Source organism: Panthera pardus, unplaced genomic scaffold, assembly GCF_024362965.1.
Source record: "Panthera pardus isolate Hobbes unplaced genomic scaffold, ASM2436296v1 HiC_scaffold_7, whole genome shotgun sequence".
NCBI classification, from domain to species: domain Eukaryota; kingdom Metazoa; phylum Chordata; class Mammalia; order Carnivora; family Felidae; genus Panthera; species Panthera pardus.
In genome coordinates this window covers 68,449,439-68,467,312 of record NW_026527002.1, presented here as the reverse complement: position 1 = coordinate 68,467,312, position 17,874 = coordinate 68,449,439, and the positions used below count along the sequence as shown (strand labels likewise).

The 17,874-nt window shown below is 44.0% G+C and overlaps 1 protein-coding gene and 2 long non-coding RNA genes across 6 annotated transcripts in view; 1 reads left to right on the top strand and 2 right to left on the bottom strand.

The window, feature by feature from the left end:
- LRATD2 (LRAT domain containing 2) overlaps positions 1–17,874 on the top strand; it is a 134,155-nt gene that overhangs the window by 11,213 nt on the left and 105,068 nt on the right. For all 4 annotated transcript variants that reach the window (XR_002082842.2, XR_008419878.1, XR_008419879.1 and 1 more), the window contains exon 3: positions 13,295–13,422. The gene's annotated coding sequence lies outside the window, so the exon portion shown is untranslated. The remainder of the gene's footprint in view (positions 1–13,294; positions 13,423–17,874) is intronic.
- Positions 9,390–11,772, bottom strand: LOC109273145 (uncharacterized). The gene is made up of 2 exons (XR_002082850.2): positions 11,625–11,772; positions 9,390–9,703 (listed from the first exon to the last, which is right to left on the bottom strand). It is a non-coding gene; the product is annotated as an uncharacterized LOC109273145 (long non-coding RNA).
- On the bottom strand, positions 11,787–13,396 carry LOC128775260 (uncharacterized). The gene is made up of 3 exons (XR_008419881.1): positions 13,293–13,396; positions 12,262–12,427; positions 11,787–12,171 (listed from the first exon to the last, which is right to left on the bottom strand). It is a non-coding gene; the product is annotated as an uncharacterized LOC128775260 (long non-coding RNA).

Here is a 17,874-nt window from a genome sequence, read left to right as displayed (position 1 = left end):
CCATAGTTACATTAGGTCTCACTCTTTGTGTTGTGCATTCTATGGTTTTGAAAAGTATATCCACCATTCTAGTATCTGGGAATAGTTTTTCGCAAGACATGTCTCCTTCCTTTCTTTCTCTCCCAAGCTAAGAATTGGACTATTTTCAGCTCTTTATCAAACCTTAAGGGACACTTCTCTGCAGGACCCTTCTGTTTTCTTTGCCATTCCGAATGATGCGTCTGGCTAGCATTGTGTTCATTCATTCTTTACGTATTGAGGCTGACCAGGCAACCTGCTACCCACTGGGGCTAGAAAGAGGAATACCACGTGGTCCCCGTGTCCAGGTGCCTACCCGCATTCCGCTGAGCAAGACAGGCACATAGTAAATAGGACGGAGAACGGGCAGGCTCCAGGCGTTATAGCAGCACTGGCAAGGGGTGGGGGTGTTAGCAGCTAACCCCATGTGGTGGGATTAGGGAAGGGGGGCCAGAATGAGCTTCCTAGGCAAAGTTAAGTAGATAGGAGGAAGTCTTATCAGAGGAAGGTTCTGGCATAATCCTGCTCCCATCTCATCAACCCTTTATTTTGGGAGCAAAACACACATCTGTCTCTGTACGAGGTTGGGGGAGTGGGGGGACATGAGAACAAATACTATAAATTGCTTAGTAATTCCTTCTTTTCTTTTTTGTAGTGCGCATACAGATTTCAGCCAACCAGGGCACATTATTGAAAGCTCTGAAAGCATAATTGCACTGCGTTTAAAGTGTTCTGTTCTCTTTAGCCCCATCCTCCAGCTACCTTTAGGCATAACCAAGCAGTTCCAACACAGGTGAGGTTGAGGCTGCTTTCTCTGTGTTTCGAGGGAGCTGAGAGGCTCTCATTGGAAAGGGAGTGGAGAGCATTGCCCGGTGCTGGAGTCAGGCCTGGGTTGTCAGCCCAGCACCTCCCCTTTCTGTGCCACTTGGGCAGATGGCCTCGCCTGGCTTGGGAGACTGGGGTGTATTCATTTGTAAAGGGGGAATGATGTGTTACCCACCACGTGGGGTTATGGAGTACCTGGTAGTAGACAGAAATCACTGGGAAATAGTCCTGGGAGGAAGCTTGATGCTCAGGGATTGGTTGCTGTCATTATCCATTTTCCCCTTTTCCCTTTTGCCCTGTGTGCACGACTCACCCAAAACCCACAGATGAATTTAGGATTGGAGCAAGTTGAGCCAAAGAAACTTAACCAGAGTTAAGATGGTCGGAGATGATGTGACATTTAGTTTTGTAATGGTTAAAACTCTCTGGCTCCAGGTGTTTGAAGAAAATCATAAATAGATGTGCACATACATGTATGCTCACATGCACACACACCCCAACAAGCCAAGTGCATCATTTCATCGGAATCTTTAGTTTCTCCCCAACCTGACAACGTAGGAGGTGAACCTCAGGCTTTGACATCATCATATCCTCATAAAGCTGTAACTGTTTTATTACCTCCCGGGTTAGTGCCTCTCTCTGCCTGCCCTTTAAGCCTATGAATATTTTTTTATTAATATAATTTTATTACTTTTTTTTTTACAGTTCAAAAATAATGTGTGCTTAAAAGAAGTTCAAATAGCAAAGTCTATAAAGTAAAAGAAAGGACATCTTCCATTGCCTTTTTTCACCTTGTTCCACATGTGACCAGGGGTTATCAATATTACATGTGTTGTGTATTCCTTCTAGAATTTTTTCTATGAATATTCAGATATGCTTAGCTGCCCAGTTTTTTTAATTAGCTCATGCTACCCATATTACTGTGATAGTTCTATTTTTCACTCGTTAATAAATCCAAACCTTCTTCATATTAGTACATAAAGTTTCTAGAACGTTCTTTTTAAATAGCTCTTTAATATTTCATAGTAAAAAGTTTCTGTTTCTTATTTATGCGTTTTTTCCTTAATGTGCATTTCAACTATATCCATTTTTTCTTAATTATAAATGATACAAACATTTTTGCTATACATGTTCTTGGCATGTATGGGAGTGTTTCTTTAAGGAAATTTTTTTAAATGTTTATTTTTTGAGAGAGAGAGAGAGAGAGAGAGACAGAGTGTGAGCAGGGTAGGGGCAGAGAGCGACACAGAATCCGAAGCAGGCTTCAGGCTCTGAGCTGTCAGCACAGAGCCTGATGTGGGGCTTGAACCCACAAGCTATGAGATCATGACCTGAGCCAAAGTCAGACGCTTAACTGACTGAGCCACCCAGGCACCCCTGTATGGGAGTATTTCTGAAGGACATAATCATCGAAGTGAAATTTCTGGATTAAAGGTTATGCAAAATGTAAGTTTTGATAGGAATGACCACGTGACCCTCTAAAAAAGATTGTGCCGATTACAGTAAAGCTGTTTGAAAATATTCGCTTACTTACAGGTGAAAAATAGTACATTGTTGTTTGAGTTTCTATGGGAGTTTTATTTTTTACCGCCCGAGCTAATCTCATTGGTATCTCCAAGAATTCAAATCAGCGGTTTACAGTGTTATTCCATTACAAACATTCTAATTCTCTCCAAAGCACTTGGTTATTGAGTGGGCCTGACGAATTCCAGAGTCTAATATGTGAACTTGAGCAAACCAAAACTGTGCTTTTAAAAATGTTAATCGGAGTGTGCAACATGCTGCTTTACACCCTTTAGTGGCTTCCAGTGGTGCTTAGAATAAAATCTAAGTTCTTTACCGTGACCTGTTGGCCTGCACAATCCGGCCTCTGCTTAGCTGCCAACTTCACTTCTTATCACTCCTTCTTGCAGCTGTATTCCAGCCTCACAGTCCTATATTTTTTTCCCTAAACACACCAAGGTCTTTCTAACTTGCTTTAGAACAGTATTTTCAGACACTCTATCGACCTGCAATAAGAAATGAACTGTGTCATAACTAAATGCCTACATATATGTATGTGTGTGCCTGTGTGTGTATATATATGTGTGTGTATGTACATATCTGAAACTAAATTTGACCAAACAATTCCTAACTGCACTGTGATACCATGTCACAAGATGATGCAGAATCATGGCTCCCCAAAGCTGTCTGCACCCTAATGTTTTCTGACTCGTTGAAATCCTGAAATTGAAGATTCACTCGTAAGGGGAAAAAATATCCAGAGCCTCATAGTTTCACCTCTCTACAGATCACTTTAGACAAACGTTTCATTTGAATGCCTGTCACCTCCTTAGCCTTTCCTTCAGAAATGCACATGTTCACCACACATTTGGAGCTTAAAGACCTGGGCGAGGCATGATAGGGAGATGTGAATTGTGTCATGAGGCATATATAATGCTTCAATAGTCATGTTGGAAGAATCAGGTTAAAGAGTTGAAAGACACTTGAAAGTAATAAGGATAAAATGGGACATTCAACTGTGAGATGTAGCTAGGGACAAGAGGACATTTGAGCCACCTTCATCATCTCCCTCTAGCAATGAAAACACTAATTTAACGTGTTGGTAATGTTATGCATTGCTAAAGCATGTTTCACAGGTTATTGAATTAGATCTCTGCACCCTCTCTTTGAGATACGATTACCATTCTCCTTGAATAGGTGTAGAAATTGAGCTTCTGAGAAAAGGAAATAAAATGTTCACTGAGCACATACTATACTCCAGACCCCATGGTTGCAGCCTTACAAGTGGTATTTCATTTAATCTCCAGTATAATCTGGGAGGTTGCCACGGTGATTCTTATTTTAATATGAAGTCATGATTTGTCCAAGATGGCTGACCTGTGAAATAGGCCAAACAAGATTCAGCCCACAGTTATCAGAGTGGAAATGCAAGCATTTCCAGGTCACACAATCACAAAAGCTTGTCTTCAGATTTCCTCGGTGCTGCTGAAAGTTGGCGAGGTGGAACATTCCACCTATACCTTCTTCAGTGGCCCCTGGTACTCTGAAAACTGAGTCAATGAAGGCAAGAAACTGAACAATCCAACTGACAGATGACCAAGAGCTGAGAGAAGACAAAGCCCTCTGTACAAAGGGCTATGATTTTTTTTTTTTTACTTGAACTTATTATTTGGGCAGAATTTCAAAGTTGCTTCAATAAGCATAATGCAAAAGAAACTCTTATCTACCCTTGATGCAGATTCATCTGTTGTCAGCATTTTGTTCCATTTGCAAAATGGGAGTGGGATACATGTTTTTAATGTCATTCTCGCCAAGGAATGTTAAAATCTTAAAACACTTCCATAGCAGTTAATAAATATCTGCTTCCCCAAAACCTGCCCCTCACCCCCTCAGCACTCCCACTTTCCTGGCTACCTTGCCTCTGCCCTGGGACCCCCCCCCCCCCCGCCACAACATCCCCCAAAACTAACAGGTACACGCCTGCAGAGTTGGGGCCTCCAGCACTCGGCTGAAGTTCTATGTGCACCACTTTGATTGGTTGATGACTGCTGAAAAATGTTAATATCACTGCAGAATATTAGCTTAAGTACCTATAAATACTACCACCCCCATTTACAAATGATGAAGGAAGTGGAGGGAAGGAGGGAGTAACTTTGCCCAATGTCACACAACTGATAATGACTTCAGCCTGAGACTATTTAATTTCCAAAACCTTGTCCAGTCCCCACAGAGTAGAGTCCCAGCCTCCAGGCTGGGTTCAGCACCTGTGACCTTGAGCAGGGGACTTCATCTCCTAGAGGGGCAACAGAGTGAGAATGATTCTCTGGCTTCCTTACTTCTCCAGGCATGGAAAAAGTGCTGATTTAGGGAAATTTTCCTTGTCTTTTTGTTCATGGCAAATATTAAGTTCAGTGGTCAGTTTTAGTCCAGAGATCAAACTCAACTTGTTAATTATTCACAGAGTTGATGATAATTCTGCTCTTCTCTGGAAACTGTTGAACCAGTTGGAACAAGCCAGAACTACAAAGCTGGTAAAACTAACTTTTTAAAAATAACTCGTTGAGGCAGAACATAGGAATATTTTTAGAGACAGAATGTGAGCCAATGAAAGCAAAGACACAATGAGAGGAGCATGTCCTTGGGAGCCAGAGAGACTCTTATTAGTGGTGTGCTATTGGGCCAGTTATATAATAAGTAATCTGTATTTCATCACTGGGAAAATAAGAATAAGTCCCTTGAAGACTTATTTAGAGTCGAATACAATGGGTGCAAAGCCCTGAGCTCAATGCCTAGCACCAAGAGTGAGTCAAAATATTTACTAACTTGGATTACAGGCGCCTAAAGAAACCAGTCATGGTGAATCAGCATCCCAGAGGCTCTCAGAGCCCCCCCAGCAGGCAAGGAGTTAATGCTTCCTTACTGGATAATGGGGGCAAGGAGGCCATGTACCAAGTAGAACGGAGATCTTTTAGCTACTGTACTCATGTGTCCTGACTGAACAACAGCCTTGGCTGGCAGTAAAAGAAAGTGCTCACCTACCATTCAGTCTAGCCTTCATTATGTGAGAAAGAGGGAAGAGGTAGAGCTAATGATTCGGGGGTGGTTTTTCCCAATGGCACCCGAGGGGTAAAGGGAAGGTTGAAGCCCTTCTCTCTTTCACTTCCCACTCTTACTTCCCACTCTCACTCCCCAGAAACAACAGCTAATAGCAGATTCTTATATCTTTTCCCAGAAATTAATCAATTAGCCTTCTTCCTTCCTTCCACACAAATGGAATTATAATGTAATAATGGATAATAATTATCACATACTTGCTATGTGCCTGGGAAGATTTTAAGCATCTTGTATGGACTATATGCCATGTAACCCTCATGACAACTCTGTGAAAAAGGTCCTGCTTTTATTTTCATATTTTAGATAGGAAAACAGGCCCAGAGGGGTTAAATCACTTGCCTAAAGTCACACAACACTTAGGGATGGGAAGAGAACCCAGGAGGTTAAAAAAAATCTATCTTATTCTGTTTTGTGCCTGAATAGTATCTATGGGAATGAACCGTAGTTTGTGTGACTTATTGTTGGATATGGAAGTCGTCCAAATCTGTTCTAACAATCACACGGGCATTAAACAAGTTTGTATATGTATCTTTGATGTCTGAACTCTTAATCGATGTCTGCTTTGTGCCATGCACTCTAGGACACTCTTTATATGTATTTGTCATTTAGTGCCCACAACTACTCCATGAAATTAGGAATTCTCCCCTTTGCAGGTAACGGACATTGAGACTCCAAACTGTTAAGTAACTTCCTCAAGGCCCCAAAGTTCATGATTGGCAGAAAGTGGAATTGAACTCAGGCTCTGAGTTCAGGACCTATAACATGACTGTTACTATGGAATATACATGGATGTATATGTATGGATGGCTGTGTGTGAAAATGCCCATGAGGAATTCACATGTCTACAAGAATATTTTCCTCTTAATACCATTGTCCTTTTATAGTTTTTCATGTACTAATTTCACTGAGACTCCATTTTCATGGAGTTAATAATACCTACTGCTATGGACTGAATTGTGCTCCCCAAAATTCATATGTTGAAGCCCTAACCCCCAGTGTGATGGTGTCTGGAGGTTGGGCATTTAAGAGGTAATTAGGTTTATGGGGCGCCCAGGTGGCTCCGTCGATTAAGCGTCTGACTCTTGATTTCTGCTCAGGTCATGGTCTCACAGTTCGTGAGTTCAAGCCCCACGTTGGGCTCTGTGCTGACAGCATGGAGCCTGCTTGGGATTCTCTGTCTCTCCCTCTCTCTCTCTCTCTGCCCCTCCCTGCTGTGCTCTCTCTCTCTCTCTCTCAAAATAAACATTACAAAAAAGAGGCAATTAAGTTTAGATGAGGTCATGATGAGATGAGTGTCCTTATAAAAAGAGACACCAGAGACCCTGCTTCCTGTCTCCACCACGTGAGCATACAGCAAGAAGGTAGAGTCCTTGCAGAGACCCGACCACACTGGCACCCTGACCTTGGACTTCCAGCTTTCAGAACTGTAAGAAGTTTCTGTTGTTTAAGCCACCCAGTCTGCGGTATTTTGATATGGTAGCCAGAATAGACTAATTACCTAACTTATGAAATTGTTTTAAAATTAATACAAACAACTATGGAGTTATCCTACGCCTGGCATTGTTCTCAGAGCGTCGCACGTACGTTAGTTTCCTAGGGCTTCCATAACAAAATGCCACAAACTCAGTGGATTAAAACAATGGAAATGCATTGTTTCACAGTTTTGAAGGCTAGAAGGTCCAAAGTCAAGATGTTGACAGGACCAAACTCCCTTTGAAAGTCTCTGAGAGATGTTCTTCCTTGCCTTTTCCTAGTTTCTGGTAGCCACAGGCATCCCTTGGCTTACGGTAGCATAACTCCAATCTCCATCTCTGTTGTGACATGGCGTTCTCCCCCACGTGTCTGTGTCGTCACTTAGTTACCTTTTTATAAGGACACTGGTCATATTGGGGGAAGAGCCTACCTTACTCACGTCTTACTGTCATCTTAACTAATCACATCTACGATGTCTCCATTTCCAAATAAAGTCCCATTCTGGGATATTGAGGGTTAGGACTTCAGCATATCTTTTTTGGAGACAACAGTTCAACCTATCGTAATACATATTTTCTCATTCAATCTTCATAACAACCCAATGAAGCAGATATTAACATTATTCCCATTTTATAGATGAGGACATTGAGGCTCAGAGAGGTCACATAACTTGTCCAAAGTCACATAGCAATTAAACATGTGCTTATGCTTCGTGGACAGAATAGACACTCGGGAAAAACTGTGGGTTTGCTTTATTTTGAAATGCCTCCCAAATAGCAAAAACTTTTAGACTAATATCCCTCATCAAGATAAATGCAAAAATTCTTCACAAAACATAAGCAAACCAAATGCAGGCATATATAAAAAAGGATAACACATCATGACCAAGTGGAATGGAATATATCAGTGATAACTGATTTAAGTCTTTGCCTAGTGAGTCCAGTATTTTGGGCTTTCTCAGGGACAGTTTCTGTAAACTATTTTTTTTTCCTGTGTATGGGCCATACTTTCCTATTTCATTTCATGTCTTGTATTTGTTGCTATTGTTACTGAAAACTGGACATTTAAAATAATATGGTGTGTCAGTTCTGAAACTCAGACTCCTTCTCTTCTCTGAGCTTTGTTATTGTTGCCACTGTTTGCTAATTTAGTGACATTCCTGGACTCTTTGTGTAAAATATGTATTCTATGTCATGTGTAACTTACTGAAGTTTCTATTCATGTAGCCTAGTGGTTAACTGATGACTGGACAAGAGGTTTCCATAAAATTACTCAAACTAATAATCTTCCAGCCTTGTTAAGTAAGGTGTGTGTGTGTGTGTGTGTGTGTGTGTGTGTGTGTGTGTGTAGAGTTATGTTTTCAGCGCTCTGGCAGGCAATTTACAACTCTAGTCTGTGCTCAACTCCTTGCTCACACAGAGACTCAAGATAACCAGAGGTGAGAGTAGGACATTCTCAAGGCTTTCCTGGGCATACCCAACAGTCCTGAATATGCACATGGGCTTCTAGACTCCCGGGAATATGCTGGAGCTTTTCAAAGATGCCTATGGTATCTCATTACCCAGTTTTGCTTTTCTTTTTAATACTTTTGGTTTGCCACTTGTTAGCTCCAACTGTTTAACACATCCTCAGGCAGCTGTGATATTAAACAATTGCCACTGATTATATTTGACAAATACTCTGTGGGTGGGGCTCCTCAGAAAGCACGCTCTGATTAGATCAGATAAAGGCATTCTTGAAAGTGGAGCTTTTCCGTGAACTGCCAGACAGATCACATGGCGACAGTTTCTAGGAATGGGACTTCCTAGAAGCTCCAAAGCCATTTTGCTTTCTTCAGTAGCTGCTAATCTGCTATTTTTCACAGCTACTGTAATTGTGAGGCTATTGGCTTTCGATGCTACTGAAGTGCTGGGGAGAGGGTGATGGGCTTAAGTCCCGTTAAAATGCCACGATACTCCCTGTCCTTGTTGAGATTCGGCCATTTTTCTTGAGTAAATTCTGCTGGGGTTGTTGCAAGCCACTGGTGATTTTTCAGTTACGAAACAGTTAATTTTGACAGTTTTCACTAGGGTTCTCATTGCCGTTATGGAGAAGCGGGTTTCAGAGGTCCTCAATCAACCATTTCAGAACAACCAGTTGTATATCCACTTTCTTTTTTTTTTTTTTTTTTTTTTTTTTTTTTTTTTTTTTTTTTTTTTTTTTTTTTTTTTTTTTATTTATTTTTGGGACAGAGAGAGACAGAGCATGAACGGGGGAGGGGCAGAGAGAGAGGGAGACACAGAATCGGAAACAGGCTCCAGGCTCCGAGCCATCAGCCCAGAGCCTGACGCGGGGCTCGAACTCACGGACCGCGAGATCGTGACCTGGCTGAAGTCGGCCGCTTAACCGACTGCGCCACCCAGGCGCCCCTATATCCACTTTCTATAGTTACGTAACAAATTAGCACAAACTTGGAGGCTAAACCAACACCCATTTATTATGTCATGGTTTTCATAGGTCAGAAGTTTTGGCACAGAACAACTGGATTTTCTGCTCAGGGTCTTATGAGGCTAAAATCAACGTGTTGGCTGGACCGAGTTCTTTCTGAGCCTGGGCTCTCCTTTCATCCTCCTTGAGGTTGTTGGTAGATTTTGAGTTTTGGTTGCGGTACTGAGGTCCCTGTTTCTTCGCTGGCTGACAGTCCATTCGTCTCCTCAAGGCCACCCTCAGGTCCTAACATGGCCTAGAAACTTACTTTCTTTGAAGCCAGCAGGAAAAGCCTCTCCTTGGTCTGTTAAGATAGAGACTTAAGCTACATAGTCTAATCATGGGAGTGACTAGCCTATCATATTCACAGGACATACTCACACTCAAGGAGGAGGGATAATATAAGGTACATACACCAGGGGATGGGATTCTTGGGGGCTGTCTTAGAATTTTGCCTACCATAGTCTTAATTGTAGGGTTTTGTGTAGCACTGTTGTATATAAATCATACCTATAAATTAACCTAATGTAATCATCACGACAGTTCTTTGAGATAGCAAAAAAGGTGTTCCAAAACACATTTCAGAGATGGGAACTTAAAGGCTCAGAGAGACCATATGACTTTCTCATGGGCGTACGACTAATGAGAGGCAGATTAAATCCTCTGATTCCTGTAGAACACCCGCTGTCCTTCTGCACACCTGTCTGCCATGTTAAAGCTCAGGCCTTTCTAAGTTTTGTTTGTTACACGGCAGTAAGGATGTTAGTATCTGAGGCCCCTTAAAGGAACTTTGTTCCCGGCACAGTCTCCCCCGGGCTCCTGCATCTCCTGCCTGTGTATCTGGGGAGAATACTTGAGCATGGAAAATAGTATTAACCAGGAGTTTTGATAAAATGGGAGTTTTCAGGGGTGAATTGCAATTTAAATAGCTGAGAAATTCCATTTACTCCCAGCAATGTATTCTGAATGCTCCCTCCGGCCCAGCTCTAAAGGAGCAGACAGTCATCTCCCGCAGAAAGTAGTGGAATTTTTATTTTTGTCTTAGAAGTGCCTTGAAATCAGCAATCTCAAGGCTGGCAACGGGGCCTTCCTTGAAGGCCTCATCACAAAGAATAGCAGAAGGTTCTGAAGGTAGTCAGCCATGGACCAAACTCATTCTCACTTCACTTCAGTTGAATGGTTTTGCAAGTGGTAGAGGAAATTAACCACTTAGGACCGACTTTCCCACCTCCCTCTACTTAATCTCCTTATTCAGCGTGTCCAAGCGTCTAAAAGGTAGCAGGTTTTCTTTAGTTCCAATTCGATCTTTTTAATGATGCTGCGGCTTTCCATTGTAATGCAAATGGACACTTGTGGCCCTCATCAATCAGTCCTTCAAATGTTCAAGGACAGTGGAGCTGGGATTTTGGTTCCCTTTCCAGATTCCCTTTACTTGGTCCCCACACAAATTCCCCTACTGCTGTGAGAAGGTATCTCTCGTCTTTCCACACTGCCTCAAAGGGGCAATGACTAAGCAGGTGTGTTTCATGCTCCAGAGCTCCCTTTTTGATCAGGCGAAGGCTGGATCCTGCCGAGACCAGAGACCACATCCTTGCTTAGAATCCTCCTCTGCCCATCCTGCTCCCTGCATTTCTTCTCTCTCCAGGGCCTTCTGCAGGCATTGAATCTACATTCACCCAAATCACTGTTGCAAGGGCTGCTTTGATGTCACTGACCTAAGGCAGATAGTAACGAAATTCTGCTGGATCTTTCCTCTAAGTCCAAAATAATATCATAGCCAGGAATTAAAGGTCTTGCTATAAAAAACCATCGGCTAGTCCCCCTTGTCCTTACGAACGTGGAGGTCATTTACCTTTCAGCGTCAATTACCTTGAATGTAGCCACAGACCTAGAAAAGGCTTATGAGTAACGGATCTAGATATTGTAAGATAAAAGGCAACCTGTGCCTTCGTCATTAAAAACAAAGTGCAGGTGTTGGGGCGCCTGGATGGCTCAGTCGGTTGAGTGTCCTACTTCTGCTCAGGTCACGATCTCATGGTTGGTGAGTTCGAGCCCCACTTCGGGCTCTCTGTTGTCAGCTCGAAGCCCGCTTCTGGGTCCTCTTTACCCCCCTCCCTTTGCCCCTCCCCTGCTGGTGCTCTCTCTTTCTCTCAAAATAAATAAACATTAAGAAAGAAAGAAAGAAAGTGCAGGCTTTGACGCCTGACAGATATACATTTGTATACCTGGGTAAGCTGGTGACCTTTCCCGTTCTCTGGGTCCCGTCTGTCATGCAGGGCTCACCCCATCCATCTCACAGTGTTGCTGGAAAGACAAATGGAACAATTTGTTAAATGAGTTAGTACAAATCAGAGCTTCAAAAACCAAGAGTTTTTTTTTTTTTTTTTTTTAACATTAAGGTCTTTGTGTGACAGGAAGCATGCTATTTTAGGCCGGGTACAAGCCAACTTCTGTTTCAAAGCTGAGGCTCAGAGAAGATCCTTTTGCTTACACATGAAAACAAAAACTCACCAGCTCCAAGAGAAACAAAAATGAACTTTGATGTTCTGCCTCACCACACTGAGTTCCATTCGGAGAGGAAGGGGGTGGATTGCTAGAACCGGAGGAGAACACGGGCTGCAGTTGTCCAGGCATGGTGCGGTGGGCGTGGGCAGTAAGATGGGGTAGGCATTGTCCCGGAAGTCGGCTGAATCCAAGGAGCTGGGGCGGCCGTGTTTAAACACAGGAGGGGTGGCCAATGTGGAAGGTGACATATATCCTCTTTGGTTAAACCTGGGGAGCGAGAGCTCTGTCGATGTCTATACTCTCTGTCCTCTTACGTAAGTTTGAAATATTTAAAAATAAAATGTAAAATTGGGGCACCTGGGTGGCTCAGTCGGTTGAGCGTCCGACTTTGGCTCAGGTCATGATCTCGTGGTTCGTGAGTTCGAGTCCCACGTCGGGCTCTGTGCTGACAGCTCAGAGCCTGGAGCCTGCTTCGGATTCTGTGTCTCTCTCTCTGCCCCTCCCCTGCTTGTGCTCTTTCTTTCTCAAAAATAAATAAACATTTAAAAAATTAGATGAATAAAATGTAAAATAAGAGTACAGGTAACAACGGGCTGAATGAGAATGATTAAACCCACGTTGTGAAATGAACCAGGCATGGTATAATTTACAGTACCCTAAACTCAAATTAATGCTTACCCACCATATGTTTGCATCAGTGAATTTATATACGTGTGTGTGTTTATCTCTATGTATTTTTCACAAAACACATATAACCACACACGAGTTTAACTGAATCTTCTTACCTGGCATCGGCCCCGGGGTAGTAAATGAACAAATTCTTGGATCCCGTGTCTCCTTTACAAATGCCTGCTTCTCCCAGATTCCAGGACAGCCCTGTGCCCTCCCCGCTTCTCCCCCTTTGTCCTTTCCGGTTCTCTACATCTCTGAGCTGACACCAGAAGTCTTTTCATTAAACCTGTGAATCTAAAAACGTGTCCTGGCTTAGAAAGCATTCCTCATTTCTTACAACCATTATTGCTTTTTAATTTCCTTTCTTCGGTTACCAGTGAAGTTGAACATCTGTTCTGCTCTTCGTCAGTCATTCCCAGCCCCGCCCTGCCCCAGAGCCAGTGTGGTCCCAGATCTGCTCTCAGGAGTCCTGGGGGGTGGCAGGTGGCAGGGAGCCTGGAGGTGCTAGACAGGGAGGAAGATGTGGTAGGGGGATTTGGGGAGGTATGAGAACTGAGGTAGGTGGTTCCTGATTCCGTTTGTCAGCTCTTCCCTTAGGATTTGTTCATCTCTAGGGCTAAAATCTCCTTGCAACATTTCCCTTTATTCCTTCAGGACCTATCGTCCCCAGGGTAATTTATTTTAACTAGTACTTCGTTCTCAATTATCCTGCCAACAGAAATTCCAACCAGAAGACAAGAACTTCAAAGCTGGACTCCGGCCCTCTTTTGGAGCAAGCAGCAGCATCTCAGGCAAAGTGAAGGGAGTGGCTTCAGTCTTGTTCCTGGGAGAAGACATGCCCTTCAGGTTAGTCACAGTCAAGGCGAGTTTCATGGAGAGACTCCTGATGTCACGTGTGGGTATAAGGAAACCCTGAGGGCCAGTACCAGGGCTGATAAGAACAAGGTTCCTTTGCATCCCCAGGTCCAAGGGAAAGAGGGACAGAGTGGCATATCGAACAGAAACAGAGAGGGCCTGACCAGTATGGAGAAAGCTGCCTGACATGAGACAGACCCAAAGAGGAAGGAGGTGGCCGTCTCCAGGTGTGACTCAGAATAAACACCCCACCTCACACTCCTCCCTCTTCTGCTGGTGTTGATAATTAGCCAAAGCCTACAAGAAGCCGAATGGCAAGAGAACCCATTGATGGGTTCCTCCAGGCGGCCTCCTGGGGCACAGAGAAGAATGGAGAGTGGATCTGGGCCAGTCACTTGCACACGCCCAGCACAAAGGCCACGGGGACCACATGTCATCGAGTGTTCATACGGCAATCTAAGACTTTTTCAATTAAATGGCAAAGTACCGTACAACGATAATTACTTTGCTCTGATAATTCAGTCACTACTTTGAGTCACCCTGTAAGGGATTTATTATTATTAACTCCCCAGAAACCAAGGCAGACAGCGATTAATTACTGCTCCAATATAGCTAGAAAGACTTCTGAGAAAAAGTTTGTGAGACGCCCCTGTTCAGTCCTTGCTTATAACCGCTACACTCTACAAACTTATTCTACCCTCTCCTTGGGCACTTCCTCAGAGCCAGACGCTTCTTCAGCACCCTAAGGGGCCTTTATGACCTGGTTCTTTGACTTCCCCCTCCTCTCCAAAAGTTGTCTGAGTCACTGGTCACAGGATTCAGAAATCGGGTCCAGGCGCTAACAGGCAAGACCGGACCTGGTGAAGGCCCGCGGTCGAGCAGCTCGTGGTGGACAGACAGGGCCACAGAACAGTGACCAGGGAACCAGCAGAAAGGAACATAGAGACCAGATGCAGACTTTCACCTGCAGCCTGGAGGTCGGGCCCAGAGGAAAAGCAATAAGGAACATAAAGGTTATACGTGAGGTTGGCACAGCTCCTCAAGAAATGGGTGAAAGAGGAGAGTGACACATTGCTTTAGTGCAACCACGTCAGCCACTATATGTATAGTGCTTTAGTGGTTAAGACAGATTCCCAAATATTTCAGCAGCCGATAGTTTCCTTTACTAGACTGTGGGCTTCCTGAGGATGGTGGCTTGTCATTTTGGTGTCCCTACAACCCAGCAAGACGTCTGACACTTAGTAGCTACCATCTGCAAATCCATTGGTTAAATCAGTCTTTGGAAACAGAGCAAATAATGGAACCCTGAGGGTTTTGGTAGCCAATGACATCAGGAACATCATTCTGGTGCTATTGATCTTTGAGTGAAGTGAGAGTCCCCGGGGAGGCCATCGAGTCTTTGGGAGCCTGAGTGTGCTCACACATGAAAGGACAACTAAACGTCCCTACATTTGCAGGATTTCTGGGAAGTTGTACACACACACACACACACACACACACGCGCGCGCGCGCGCACTCAATACTGTTTTTGCATCTGGCAAGGTAACCATGATGATATGATGACAGTGACCATGATAACGAGGATGCAACCTCCCTTGGGGAAACGTTTCGCTACCTCCATTATTTGAACGCATTTGCTTCCAGACAGTCCCGTCTAAACAACAAACAGGTCTTAAGCTTCCCACTTGAGAAAAAAGCCGACGAAGAAAGCTGTGCAGGTAGCAAGGTGACCTCTGTTATTAAATCAACACAACGGAGCAGGCTTCTCACCCCACGTGTAAGGGTTACGAAGGAAGGTTTAAAAGCCACCCCTCCTCGTCCTCTCTGAGGTAAAAGCTCTTGCTGCAGGGGTTTGCTGAGCCTTCCTAAGCCCGGGGTGACACCAGGTCATGAGATGGTGCTTAAGTAGTTCATCTCTGGGTTAGTTGTGATTTTTTTTTCTTTATCTTTTTTGTTTTGTTTTGTTTTTCCGGTCAGCTTTCTCAGCCTGTAAAAGTTCGAGTCTTCTTGCCTTCATCATTCTCACCACGAGAGTCTCATACCTTGCTCTCGTTCCCATGCTTCCCACCCCTCATTCCACCAAAAGCAGTGTGTTTAGTGGTAAAGTCGGTGAAGACAGCATTTAACAGACAAAATGGCGGACATACTCCCCCTGGCTCTCTGTATCAGCTCCCTCGCTGACACCCACCTATGGTCTGACAAGGAGGGACTCTCTCTACAGGGACTGTCCCTACTCTGTGTTCACTGTGTTTCTAACATGAGCTCATCAGTCTCCTCTGCATCCCGGGTGGTGGAGGAGGAGAGAGGATGCAGGAATCAGGGGCCACAAAATATGAGGCATTTGGCAGCTTTCTTTCAAGGCGTTATTAGCTAAACATTAAAACAAAATGTGCTCATTAAATCCAGCAGCCAAGGATGGTACTTGGTTCCTGTGCATGATGGCGATCCATATAACATGAATCACAGTCAGGAATGCAAGCTGGACTTGAAGCAAACTTCCCTGAACTGTGTAGCACTGGTAAACATTGCTGTTTGCTGAGTGAAAGTGCCTGGGGAAGGCTCAGTCGAGGACTTCCCGTAGGGCACATTTCAGTAGCGTTGATCCAAGAGACCTTGTCCTCTCTTCTCCTGCCCTACTTGGAAGGGGAACCATGTTGGATTCATCGATCCTCTGGTTCTCTTCCACTTGTATGAGTGCAGGAATCTCAGCCTGGAGTTTACTGATGTGCAAAGATCTATACATAGTGTTCATGAACCTTCTGATACTTAGACCAATTTTGTGTCTCTGTCTTCCATGGGCTTCTCTTTCTGAGAAAAATTTCCAAGTCTTTCAGGAGAATCCCATGGTTGTGCACATCCTCCAAAACATTAAGAACCACTAACGTGGAGGGTTAGGTGAAACATTCTGTAAACTGTACAAAGTATATTTTAGGCAAAAAAGAGAGGGGAAGAAACTCCCTTTTTCCTTGGCTTACAGCAGTCTTACTCTCGTCGCAAGACCCACGCACAGGGATGGTGGTGGGCGTGGCGAAGGAGTACTGGCAGTTGAAGCTCAGTTGTACCCCCCACTCAGATACCAGCTGGCTTTCTGAATCTGTGTGGTCTCCAAAATACTAGCCATGAAGTGGTTAAAGATGGGCACTCACCCTCCGTGCCTGCCACACGGGTACAGCCAGGAAGGGATATGTTGATTACACAGAAGCTTTGATGGCTTTTGTGTATTGCCACAAATGTGCTCTTATGAGAACAGCCACTCGACATTCGCTGAGTGTACGAAACCAGGGAGTGAGTCTTCTCAAAGTCTCAAGGTCTGTGTCCTACATGTGAATTTTGATGAATTTCTTAATGCCCCAGCCTGCGTTTTGTCACCTGTTCAATCCAGGCAAGCCTGCTCACCTAACTCGCCTTTAAAGGATGTAATAGTTAAATGATAGAGTTAGTGAATTACTAAAGGGAGGTGAAAAAGAAGCCGAAAAGAACATAGACACCTAGGTATTCTATTCTTAACAGAAAGAATTTGATTGTTCTGAAAGGGCAACCAGGTCCAAAAAGCAGGACAGGCTGCTTCCAGGAGGAAACTGGGATCCCCTAAAAACAGATCCCTGGAGCAAAGCTCACTGTGGGCAGCCAGTCTTCTACGTCAACTGTTGGGATGTGACTACTTCGTGTGTTGTTCACTCGCACTGTAACATATACACTGGAATCTTAATACTGTTGCTTTTCACAAGTATGCACTGTTCCAGGCACGACTTCATGTCATTTCACTTATTTTTGACAAATACTCTGCATGGTAAATACAATAGGTTTGTTGGAAATAGGTTGGACCTGGTTGATAGTGTCAGGAAATAGCTTTCTTTTTCTCCCTATGGCCTTCACACTCATTTGCCTCTTCCTTCCCCTGATGGCATATTGGGGACAGTCTATAGCTTCCTGGTCACTTGTAAGTATTAAAATGTCCAGTCCAATTGAAATCAAAATTGAATCTCATATCCAGTTCAGAGCTTCTCCCTTCTGCCCGGCTCAGGTGTATTCAGATGCTCAGGTACCAGAAAAGACATAGCGCCTTTGATCTGTTCTTCAACAATCTTTGCTCCACCTCTTACTTGACTCGCCTAATTGCCGATGGATATTCCAAGATTAGAGTGGTGAGAAGGATGAGAGATCTCGTGGCGGATGCTGTTCTTGGTGTCCTTTTAGCTGTTGAAGGCCCTACAAATAGTGGGATCCAAATGGTGGCTTTCATTCGAGACCCTGACTTGGCAAGGCACTCTACTAACCTCTTGTGACTTCTCTCAGTGTCTGTACCTCGTGGTACCCCAGTCCATTTGAGCAGATAAGTTAAGCTGGCTGCTTTCCATGGCATTCACCTGGCCCTAGTAAAATGCTCACATACCTGCTTTGCCATCGTGGGCAGCTTTCACGAGCCCCAGCCCCAGCCTTCTC